The 12,982-nt window shown below is 45.2% G+C and overlaps 1 protein-coding gene across 4 annotated transcripts in view; it reads left to right on the forward strand.

Moving 5' to 3' along the window:
* The window catches only part of LOC137542408 (ABC-type organic anion transporter ABCA8-like), a 219,540-nt gene that overhangs the window by 66,502 nt on the left and 140,056 nt on the right, over positions 1 to 12,982 (forward strand). The window lies entirely within an intron of this gene.

The raw sequence follows: 12,982 nt of genomic DNA on the forward strand, positions 1-12,982 counted from the left end.
ATGCAGTATTACGCTATGTAGCGTTTGTTTCTTAGTTTTAAGGAATACCTATGTAAACCGAATAGGAGGAATATTATTCCAAGTGCCAACTGCAGGCCGGCTCCAAGGGATCAGCTTCTTGATCAGGTGAGCGTAAAAGAAGAAGGGAGATAAAAGAAGAATGAGTAGAGAGAAAGAAGAACGAGAGAGTAGTTAGAGAGAAATAGAGTATAGAAAAGAGGTAGGAGAGGGGGGTAGAAGGAGGCGATATGGAACAGAGTCCAGAGGCGGCGCGCCAAGACGTGGCGGTCCGTGGCAAGCCCTAAAGCAGGAGAGTCCGGACAGTTTACAGGTAAGGACGCCAATACATGTCCTCACGGGAAGACAAAATTTGAAAGTGTAGAAGAAAAGGAAAACTAGGAACCCAGCATTCTGGAGCACTCCTCCGATTCCTCGTATTCTGACCAAGGGGCCCATGTACGACTAAATTGCTCCTCTCTGTTATATATTGACTGAGTAAGGTTCTCCATTATCCTGATGTGTTTTATCTCTTTTAGCCATTCTGCTGTGGAGGGGGGCTGTGTAGATTTCCAGTGACGGGTTATGATGACCAGTCTAGCAGCATTAATTAGGTGTTTAGAGAGGGACTTTTTGTATCTGCCTAAGTTTCTAGGTGTGTTATGAAGTAGGTAATATGAGGGGTCAGAGGAAGTTTCCACTCCCGTCACTTTTTCTATTATAGCTTTCACGGAATCCCAGAATGGTGCTAGATTCGGGCAGGCCCAGAAGATGTGCAGGAGTGATCCTGTGTGTGCCTGGCAACGCCAGCACAGTGGGCTCACATTAGGGAACATCTGGTGAAGTCGTTCCGGGGTTCTGTACCAGTGTGTAAGGAGCTTGTAGCCCGACTCCTGGATGTAGGCTGAGATTGAGGCTTTATGAGCTAGAATGGCAATCTTTTGCCACTGCGAGTCCGTGAAAGCAGAACCTAATGAAGATTCCCATCTAGAGCGTATGATAGTGCTAGGATCCTTGGAGGTGATCAACATGTTATATACCAGGGAAATTCCCTTAGTCAAAAAACCACTCCCAGCGCATAGGGATTCAAATTGTGTTAGCGGGCGAGACAATTCCGATTTAGAGCCCATATCAAGTAGGAAATGTTTGAACTGAGAGAGAGCTCAAATGTCTAGGTTGGTTGTACCCAGCCTAGATTGCATGTGACTTAGGGAGTTCCAGTTGTTATCGGTTAATAGATGATATGCGCGTAGGGGGCCAGAGCTCCTCCAATTTCTATATGCCAGTCCACAAGTGCCCGGAGGGAAACGAGGGTTATCTAAGAGAGGAAGGAGCGGGGAGGGCCAGGGAGCTAGCAAGGCCAGCTGACTATACTTAGCGAATAGTTTTAGAGTGTTCACAGTGACAGGGTGGGAAATGTCTCGTGTCCATGGACGTTTACTGATCCAGCACAGATTTTTTAGAGCAGAATAGGAGATATCGTGTTCCATCGACACCCATTGTTTATGGGTGGAATGTCGATGCCAGTCAATTATTCTGACCAGGGAGGCCGCTGTATAGTATAGTTGTAGGTTCGGTATGGCCATTCCCCCACATTCCTTTGGTGAGGTTGTGATATGGTAGCGTAACCTGGGGGGCTTATTTTGCTAAATAAAACGTTGTAGGAATTGTCTAATTTCTTTGAAGAATGAGGTTGGGATGGCCACCGGGAGGGTCTGGAAGAGATAAAGAAAACGGGGGAGTATGTTCATTTTGACAATATTTACGCGTCCAAACCAGGAGAACCTTGCACTGTCCCATCTCTGCAGGTCCTGTTTTATTACAGATAATAGGGGTCTATAGTTTAGATTATATATGTCTGATAAATTGCTAGGGATTTTAGTGCCCAAGTACGTTATTGCCTTGGGGGACCATTTAAACTGAAACGTATTTTCTAAGGTGCTCCGCACGGACGGATCCAAATTTATGCTCAATGCCTCACATTTGCTATAATTAATTTTTAAATGAGAGAGTTGACCATATAATTTAAACTCTCTTAGTAAACTAGGAATTGAGACATGCGGTGAGGTAATGTAAAAGAGAAGATCATCCGCATAAGCGGCTATTTTATGTTCTGCAGAGGGCAGTCTGAGTCCCTGAATATCAGGGTTAGCTCTGACCGTGCGGAGCAGGGGTTCCAGGGTGAGGGCAAAAATAAAAGGGGATAATGGGCATCCCTGACGTGTCCCGTTGGCTATTTCAAAGGGCTGAGATAGTTCCCCATTGATCTTAACTTGTGCTGTGGGTTTAGTGTATAGGGCCATTATCCAAGAAAGCATATTACTGGGGAGGCCAATGTATCGTAGGGTAGATTCGATGAATCCCCAGTGGACACGATCAAAGGCCTTCTCCGCATCGGTGGAAAGAAGCATCATACGGGAGGCCTTCAATCGTGCCCAGTGTATCGCACCCAGTGTCCTTATTGTATTATTCCTAGCCTCTCGGGTTGGAATACACCCAACTTGGTCATAGTGGACAAGTCCCTCCATGAGAGGTGACATGCTATTTGCCAGAATCTTGGCGAAAATCTTTAAGTCAAGATTCAGTAGTGATATGGGACGATAATTAGCGCAGAGCGCGGCATCCTTGCCCTGTTTATGGATCACTGCCACATGTGAAAGGAGCATGTCTCTTGGAAAGGACGTAGGGGCATCAGGGTCCACCAAGGAGTTGAAGGCCTTGAGGAGGTGGGGGTGCAAGGTGCCCATAAAGCGTTTGTAGTAGTCCAAAGAGAAACCATCGGGGCCCGGGGCTTTCCCAGTTGGGGTCTGGGAAATTGCTGTTTTAAGTTCGTCAAAGGATATAGGACCCTTCAAATCTTCCAGAGCCTCATGGGATAAAATAGGCATGCCTGATTTAGCAATGTAGTCTCGCATTTGCCGTAGTAGTGAGGGTTCGTCAGACTCGGGTGAATCTTTTGGAATATTGTAAAGGGAAAATCCTGGCTATGGACGAGGATCTATGGTGTTTGTGGGAATGCTTGTCGTTTATATGGGGGATTTAGTTCATCGTCTGCTGCACCCTAAGAGCTCTAGCCAGCATGGAGCTACATTTATTGCCATACTCATAGTAATGCCGTTTACATCGAGTGGCGGCGTATCGTGCTTGGAAGAATAGCAGGGATCTAAGCTTCTCCCTTTCCGTCCTCAAAGCTTCAAGGTCTGCAGCAGACGAGGAGGATCTATGGGTTAGTTCCAAGCTCCGGATCTTAGCCAGAGAGCTTTCGACAGCCTCGTCTCTCTCTCGTTTTTTCCGACTCCCCTCAGAGATAAGAACCCCCCTAATCACGCATTTATGTGCTGCCCAGAGTGACATGGGTGACATGCCTTCCGTGTTGTTTGTGGAGAAATAGTGGTCTAACGCATAAGATATCTTCTCCGCCACGGCCTGGTCCTTCAACAGTGAAGCATTGAGGCGCCAATTTGAAGGGCCACGTCGTCCCTCTAATATTGCAAAGGAGGTTGTGACAGGAGCGTGGTCCGAGATTGTACTTGTCAGGATATCTGCATCAGTAACCGTGGGCAGAAGGTTATGGGAGGAGAAGACATAGTCTATGCGTGTGTATACTTTGAGGATGGGAGAAGAAGGTGTACTCTCGTCCTGTGGGGTTAAAAATACGCCAGGGGTCGACTAGCTGTCGAGATTGGAGGGACAGCCGGCATTTTTGTAGAATTCTATAGGGAATTGCAGAGCTACTAGAGGAGGAGTCAAGGGAAGGGTCCAGAGCTACATTAAGATCACCCCCAAGGATCATGCTCCCCTCTGCAAAGGATTCTAATTCTCTTAGGAACTGCTCTACGAAGGGTTGCTAACCTGTGTTTGGTGCGTAAAAAGTTCCCAGGGTTACCTTGCTATGATTTATAATGCCCTTAATAAGTAGGAACCTGCCATTTGGATCAATCAGTTGCTGTATCTGCGTCATGTAGAGGTGTCGCGAAAGCAAGATCGCCACACCCTTTGTTTTGGAGTCAGGGGAATTGCTCAGGAATTTCTGTGGAAATCTGGAATTTCCAAGATTCGGGTGGTCGGTTTCCTTAAAGTGGGTCTCTTGGAGGAATGCTTCATGGGTCCTAGATTTATGTAAATCAGTAAGTAATGCAGACCTTTTCTCTGGAATGTTCAGACCGTGGACATTTAGCGTCATAACTTTAAATGATCCCATTATCCATTTCTAACGCGCGGGCTCCCCGCGGACCCCCCGTCCCCCGTCCCAACACGTCCCAACACGCCTCAGGAAATAGAGAGGAAGAGAGGAAGTAGTAAGAAGTAGAAATAGAAAAGATTAGGAGTAGAAAAGGAAAAGTCAGTTGGAAGCAAAGTTCCAAAGTACATTTCTGCCGAGGAGAAAACCTCAGCATCCATGTCACCAATAGCTGGCCAATCCACCCCTGAACAAAGGTCAGGGATGCGAACAAAATACTGGCCAGTCGGGAGTGGGAGAAGAGACACATCCTTACCGTGTGTCTTCGTCGCCGCTCCCGGCCGCAATGCTAGCAATAATCAAAGAAAATATAAATATTGCATCAATAAGAACTTCTAAACCCCTAAACACTGAACAGAACTAGAAACAAGGGAGAGAACGTACCCCATCTTGATGGCCCAGCCACGCAACACGCAACGGCCAAGGAAAACAAAAATTTGGTTTTCCCCTTTCCCACCACGTGAATCTCGAGGGAGCAAAGGGTTACTTCAGAGATGGTGGCATGGGGTGCGCAAGACAGTGCGTCCATCCAGAACCTTGTGATAGATACGTCAGTTTGCCCAGAGAGGGGAAAGCAGCTGCATAGCAACTGCATGACCGAGCACATACATTGCGGGATTAAAGCGCCACCGGCGCCTCCCAGGGCACCCAAGTGGATGGAATGCCCCCATCCAGAGCGGGAAACAAATTATGGGCTATAGGTATGAAGCATATAAACGCGGGAGTAAACCCATCCGTGTGACACTAGGTCCCCCACAGGCAGGGCACGGCGGCCGGTCCACCCCCACAACCGCCAGGGGACCGGGCATCGCACCCCGCATACGACACACTACATATCAGTTAAACATTGAGAAAGGAACGTTGAACACTAACATCTCTCCCCACCACCCCCATATATACATGGATATGCATTCCCACATCTGTGTTTCCCTATAAAAATACAATAGTGTCATATGCAGATTCTGGATAATTTTAGCACAAAGTCACATTGTTTTGCCGTACATATCTACAATAGCTGTAGCGGGAAGGACATTAGAGTATGTCGGACAAAAGGGGATATATAGAATAAGAATATAGAATGCTGGCTCATGGTTAGCGAAAAGAAGGTTGCTCATGGGTGATGAATGTGTAATGTTCCCAAAGTCCAATGGGCAAGGGGGGGGGGAGAGAATACAAAAGGGGCTCAGTATTATTAGTTCCCCACTCAGGTAGACAAATACGAGGATGTGCATCTCAAATTCTAGCGTGGAGTAACTGCCAATAGAGGACCCTTAGGAAAGGGATATGTATGTTCATACTCACAGCACTGAAGGCGAGGGTGCACCCTGTTTTCTTTGGCGCTGTGAGCGGGGGGTCTCTATGGCGTCCGGGGCCCAGTCCGGAGTGGCCACCTGAGAAATTTTAAGAGTAGTAAAGAATTCAGGCAGGTCCCTTGGATGATGAAGGACCGCGGTTATGGAGCCCAGTTTTGCTTGCAGCTGGAAGGGAAATCCCCAGCGGTAGGTAGCTCCAGCCTGATGAAGCGCCGTCAGGATCGGCTTCAGTGCCTTTCGCTGGGTCAACGTGGATGGGGCCAGGTCCTGGAAGAGGGTCAGGGAAGCTCCGTCGAAGTCCACAGGGCCAGATTCCCTCACCGCCGCCATGATGGCTTCTTTTAGGTTGAAGTCGTGGACCCTACAGATGACATCCCTTGGAGGCTCACAGCCCTTAGGAGGGGATCGGAGTGCGCGATGTGCACGGTCGAACTTGATTGTTTGACCCACCGGGCGATTTAGCAGTCCATTGAAGATCGCCTGCAGGGAATGGCGAAGGACCTCCAGTCTGGTGGCCTCTGGGAGGCGGCGCACGCGGATATTGTTGCGGCGCCTTCGATTTTGGAGATCTTCAATCTGCGAGCGCATCATGCTGTTCAGTTGCTGTTGCTTCTCGTCCTTGGCCTTCAGTGCGGTCAGCTCCGAGCGGAGATGCGAAACCTCGGCCTCCAGGTGCGACACTCTCTGGACTGCTGCAGATATATCCTCTCGGATGGTGGCGATCTCAGTCTTGGTAGTACTGAGGATATGGTTCGTCTGCTGCTCCATATCTTGTTTAGTGGGCATACCCCGAAGGTAAGCCCATATATCGTCCAGGGCGCTCGATGCAGCAGAGGAACCCGGGGAGCCCGAGAGCGATGTGCCCGAGGCCTGTGCGTCCGCCATCTTAGGGGGCCTCGTGCGAGTAGCAGTAGGAGTGAACTATTGCTCTATCCTCTCCCTTGCGTCTTTAGCCGTCCGTCTCTTGCCCGATTTCTTTGCAGGCTTGCTTACCATACCATCAGGGACAGCTTTGAGTGCGGAGCAAGGGGTCTATATGCTATAAAAAGGGCATATGAGAAGCCATGCGGCCGGGAGCTCACAGGAACACGTCTTCACGCGGCCATGTTGCGCTCCGCCCCCCCTATTGGTGGATTTTAAATTGTACTGTTTTTAATTGTTTTTACGGGATACGTCCCTTAATAAATCGTTGATACTTTTCAACACTTACTAGTCGGATTGATGTTTTTACACATCCATTCATTTATTTGCTGTATAATCGGGATATTATAGTGAACAATTCTGAATGGGCCTCTTTGAATTGGTTTAAGATTTGTGAAATCGGATGTTAGATTGTACTCAATATTATTTAGATGATTTATTCTCTATTTTTGTGTTGATTCGAATTCGGATGTAATCATGGGGGAATGATTCCGTGAAACGGATTCCGATTTCGAGCTTATGATTGCTGAAATTGGCTCGTGATCGGTTTAGACTTGATCACAAGCTCGTGATGAGCACCCCTATTGGTACTTTACATATTTCAGTAATCCTGGAGTAGGCTGCAGTGACTAGTGTTAGTAGTATACATATTTCAGTAATGCTGGAGTAGGCTGCAGTGATTAGTGCTGGTAGTATACATATTTCAGTAATCCTGGAGTAGGCTGCAGTGACTAGTGTTAGTAGTATACATATTTCAGTAATCCTGGAGTAGGCTGCAGTGACTAGTGTTAGTAGTATACATATTTCAGTAATCCTGGAGTAGACTGCAGTGATTAGTGCTGGTAGTGTACATATTTCAGTAATCCTGGAGTAGGCTGCAGTGACTAGTGCTGGTAGTATACATATTTCAGTAATCCTGGAGTAGGCTGCAGTGACTAGTGCTGGTAGTATACATATCTCAGTAATCCTGGAGTAGACTGCAGTGACTAGTGCTGGTAGTATACATATTTCAGTAATCCTGGAGTAGGCTGCAGTGACTAGTGCTGGTAGTATATATATTTCAGTAATCCCGGAGTAGGCTGCAGTGATTAGTGCTGGTAGTATACATATTTCAGTAATCCTGGAGTAGGCTGCAGTGACTAGTGTTAGTAGTATACATATTTCAGTAATCCTGGAGTAGGCTGCATTGATTAGTGCTGGTAGTATACATATTTCAGTAATCCTGGAGTAGACTGCAGTGATTAGTGCTGGTAGTATACATATTTCAGTAATCCTGGAGTAGGCTGCAGTGATTAGTGCTGGTAGTATACATATTTCAGTAATCCTGGAGTAGACTGCAGTGACTAGTGCTAGTAGTATACATATTTCAGTAATCCTGGAGTAGGCTGCAGTGACTAGTGTTAGTAGTATACATATTTCAGTAATCCTGGAGTAGGCTGCAGTGACTAGTGTTAGTAGTATACATATTTCAGTAATCCTGGAGTAGACTGCAGTGATTAGTGCTGGTAGTGTACATATTTCAGTAATCCTGGAGTAGGCTGCAGTGACTAGTGCTGGTAGTATACATATTTCAGTAATCCTGGAGTAGGCTGCAGTGACTAGTGCTGGTAGTATACATATCTCAGTAATCCTGGAGTAGACTGCAGTGACTAGTGCTGGTAGTATACATATCTCAGTAATCCTGGAGTAGGCTGCAGTGACTAGTGCTGGTAGTATACATATTTCAGTAATCCTGGAGTAGGCTGCAGTGACTAGTGCTGGTAGTATACATATATCAGTAATCCTGGAGTAGGCTGCAGTGACTAGTGCTGGTAGTATACATATTTCAGTAATCCTGGAGTAGGCTGCAGTGACTAGTGCTGGTAGTATACATATTTCAGTAATCCTGGAGTAGGCTGCAGTGACTAGTGCTGGTAGTACACATATTTCAGTAATCCTGGAGTAGGCTGCAGTGACTAGTGTTGGTAGTATACATATTTCAGTAATATTGGAGTAGACTGCAGTGACTAGTGTTGGTAGTATACATATTTCAGTAATCCTGGAGTAGGCTGCAGTGACTCGTGCTGGTAGTATACATATTTCAGTAATCCTAGAGTAGACTGCAGTGACTAGTGCTGGTAGTATACATATTTCAGTAATCCTGGAGTAGGCTGCAGTGACTAGTGCTGGTAGTATATATATTTCAGTAATCCTGGAGTAGACTGCAGTGACTAGTGCTGGTAGTATACATATTTCAGTAATATTGGAGTAGACTGCAGTGACTAGTGCTGGTAGTATACATATCTCAGTAATCCTGGAGTAGGCTGCAGTGACTAGTGTTGGTAGTATACATATTTCAGTAATCCTGAAGTAGGCTGCAGTGACTAGTGCTGGTAGTATACATATTTCAGTAATCCTGGAGTAGACTGCAGTGACTAGTGCTGGTAGTATACATATTTCAGTAATCCTAGAGTAGACTGCAGTGACTAGTGCTGGTAGTATACATATTTCAGTAATCCTGGAGTAGATTGCAGTGACTAGTATTGGTAGTATACATATTTCAGTAATCCTGAAGTAGGCTGCAGTGACTAGTGCTGGTAGTATACATATTTTAGTAATCCTGGTGTAGGCTGCAGTGACTAGTGTTGGTAGTATACATATCTCAGTAATCCTGGAGTAAAGTGCAGTGACTAGTGCTGGTAGTATACATATTTCAGTAATCCTGGAGTAGGCTGCAGTGACTAGTGCTGGTAGTATACATATTTCAGTTATCCTGGAGTAGGCTGTAGTGACTAGTGTTGGTAGTATACATATTTCAGTAATCCCGGAGTAGGCTGCAGTGATTAGTGCTGGTAGTATACATATTTCAGTAATCCTGGAGTAGGCTGCAGTGATTAGTGCTGGTAGTATACATATCTCAGTAATCCTGGAGTAGGCTGCAGTGACTAGTGCTGGTAGTATACATATTTCAGTAATCCCGGAGTAGGCTGCAGTGATTAGTGCTGGTAGTATACATATTTCAGTAATCCTGGAGTAGGCTGCAGTGACTAGTGCTGGTAGTATACACATTTCAGTAATCCTGGAGTAGGCTGCAGTGACTAGTGCTGGTAGTATACATATTTCAGTAATCCTGGAGTAGGCTGCAGTGACTAGTGCTGGTAGTATACATATCTCAGTAATCCTGGAGTAGGCTGCAGTGACTAGTGCTGGTAGTATACATATCTCAGTAATCCTGGAGTAGGCTGCAGTGACTAGTGTTGGTAGTATACATATTTCAGTAATCCTGGAGTAGGCTGCAGTGATTAGTGCTGGTAGTATACATATTTCAGTAATCCTGGAGTAGGCTGCAGTGACTAGTGCTGGTAGTATACATATCTCAGTAATCCTGGAGTAGGCTGCAGTGACTAGTGCTGGTAGTATACATATTTCAGTAATCCTGGAGTAGGCTGCAGTGACTAGTGCTGGTAGTATACATATCTCAGTAATACTGGAGTAGGCTGCAGTGACTAGTGCTGGTAGTATACATATCTCAGTAATCCTGGAGTAGACTGCAGTGACTAGTGCTGGTAGTATACATATGTCAGTAATCCTGGAGTAGGCTGCAGTGACTAGTGCTGGTAGGATACATATTTCAGTAATCCTGGAGTAGGCTGCAGTGACTAGTGCTGGTAGTATACATATCTCAGTAATCCTGGAGTAGGCTGCAGTGACTAGTGCTGGTAGTATACATATCTCAGTAATACTGGAGTAGGCTGCAGTGACTAGTGCTGGTAGTATACATATCTCAGTAATCCTGGAGTAGACTGCAGTGACTAGTGCTGGTAGTATACATATGTCAGTAATCCTGGAGTAGGCTGCAGTGACTAGTGCTGGTAGTATACATATTTCAGTAATCCTGGAGTAGGCTGCAGTGACTAGTGCTGGTAGGATACATATTTCAGTAATCCTGGAGTAGGCTGCAGTGACTAGTGCTGGTAGTATACATATCTCAGTAATCCTGGAGTAGGCTGCAGTGACTAGTGCTGGTAGTATACATATTTCAGTAATCCTAGAGTAGGTTGCAGTGACTAGTGTTGGTAGTATACATATTTCAGTAATCCTGGAGTAGGCTGCAGTGACTAGTGCTGGTAGTATACATATTTCAGTAATCCTAGAGTAGGTTGCAGTGACTAGTGTTGGGAGTATACATATTTCAGTAATCCTGGAGTATTCTGCAGTGACTAGTGCTGGTAGGATACATATTTCAGTAATCCTGGAGTAGACTGCAGTGACTAGAGCTGGTAGTATACATATTTCAGTAATCCTGGAGTAGACTGCAGTGACTAGTGCTGGTAGTATACATATTTCAGTAATCCTGGAGTAGGCTGCAGTGACTAGTGCTGGTAGTATACATAGTTCAGTAATCCTGGAATAGGCTGCAGTGACTAGTGCTGGTAGTATACATATTTCAGTAATCCTGGTGTAGGCTGCAGTGACTAGTGTTGGTAGTATACATATTTCAGTAATCCTGGAGTAGGCTGCAGTGACTAGTGCTGGTAGTATACCTATTTCAGTAATCCTGGAGTAGGCTGCAGTGACTAGTGTTGGTAGTATACATATCTCAGTAATCCTGGAGTAGGCTGCAGTGACTAGTGCTGGTAGTATACATATTTCAGTAATCCTGGAGTAGGCTGCAGTGACTAGTGTTGGTAGTATACATATCTCAGTAATCCTGGAGTAGGCTGCAGTGACTAGTGCTGGTAGTATACATATTTCAGTAATCCTGGAGTAGGCTGCAGTGACTAGTGCTGGTATTATACATATTTCAGTAATATTGGAGTAGGCTGCAGTGACTAGTGCTGGTAGTACATATTTCAGTAATCCTGGAGTAGGCTGCAGTGACTAGTGTTGGTAGTATACATATTTCAGTAATCCTGGAGTAGGCTGCAGTGACTAGTGCTGGTAGTATACATATTTCAGTAATCCTGGAGTAGGCTGCAGTGACTAGTGCTGGTAGTATACATATCTCAGTAATCCTGGAGTAGGCTGCAGTGACTAGTGCTAGTAGTATACATATTTCAGTAATCCTGGAGTAGGCTGCAGTGACTAGTGCTGGTAGTATACATATTTCAGTAATCCTGGAGAAGATTGCAGTGACTAGTGTTGGTAGTATACATATTTCAGTAATCCTGGAGTAGGCTGCAGTGACTAGTGGTGGTAGTATACATATGTCAGTAATCCTGGAGTAGGCTGCAGTGACTAGTGTTGGTAGTATACATATTTCAGTAATCCTGGAGTAGGCTGCAGTGACTAGTGCTGGTAGTATACATATTTCAGTAATCCTGGAGTAGACTGCAGTGACTAGTGCTGGTATTATACATATTTCAGTAATCCTGGAGTAGGCTGCAGTGACTAGTACTGGTAGTATACATATTTCAGTAATCCTGGAGTAGACTGCAGTGACTAGTGCTGGTATTATACATATTTCAGTAATCCTGGAGTAGACTGCAGTGACTAATGCTGGTAGTATACATATTTTAGTAATCCTGGAGTAGACTGCAGTGACTAGTGTTGGTAGTATACAAATCTCAGTAATCCTGGAGTAGACTGCAGTGACTAATGCTGGTAGTATTTATATTTCAGTAATCCTGGAGTATTCTGCAGTGACTAATGTTGGTAGTATATATATTTCAGTGATCCCGGAGTAGGCTGCAGTGACTAGTGCTGGTAGTGTACATATTTCAGTAATCCTGGAGTAGACTGCAGTGACTAGTGTTGGTAGTATACATATCTCAGTATTCCTGGAGTATTCTGCAGTGACTAGTGTTGGTAGTATACATATCTCAGTAATCCTGAAATAGGCTGCAGTGACTAGTGTTGGTAGTATACATATTTCAGTAATCCTGGAGTAGGCTGCAGTGACTAGTGCTGGTAGTATATATATTTCAGTAATCCTGGAGTATTCTGCAGTGACTAATGCTGGTAGTATACATATTTCAGTAATCCTGGAGTAGGCTGCAGTGACTAGTGCTGGTAGTATATATATTTCAGTAATCCTGGAGTATTCTGCAGTGACTAATGCTGGTAGTATACATATTTCAGTAATCCTGGAGTAGGCTGCAGTGACTAGTGCTGGTAGTATATATATTTCAGTAATCCTGGAGTAGGCTGCAGTGACTAGTGCTGGTAGTATATATATTTCAGTAATCCTGGAGTATTCTGCAGTGACTAATGCTGGTAGTATACATATTTCAGTAATCCTGGAGTAGGCTGCAGTGACTAGTGCTGGTAGTATATATATTTCAGTAATCCTGGAGTATTCTGCAGTGACTAGTGCTGGTAGTATACATAGTTCAGTAATCCTGGAGTAGGCTGCAGTGACTAGTGCTGGTAGTATACATATTTCAGTAATCCTGGAGTAGGCTGCAGTGACTAGTGCTGGTAGTATATATATTTCAGTAATCCTGGAGTAGGCGGCAGTGACTAGTGCTGGTAGCATACATATCTCAGTAATCCTGGAGTAGGCTGCAGTGATTAGTGCTGGTAGTATACA

This window comes from Hyperolius riggenbachi, chromosome 12, assembly GCF_040937935.1.
Source record: "Hyperolius riggenbachi isolate aHypRig1 chromosome 12, aHypRig1.pri, whole genome shotgun sequence".
Lineage (NCBI taxonomy): Eukaryota > Metazoa > Chordata > Amphibia > Anura > Hyperoliidae > Hyperolius > Hyperolius riggenbachi.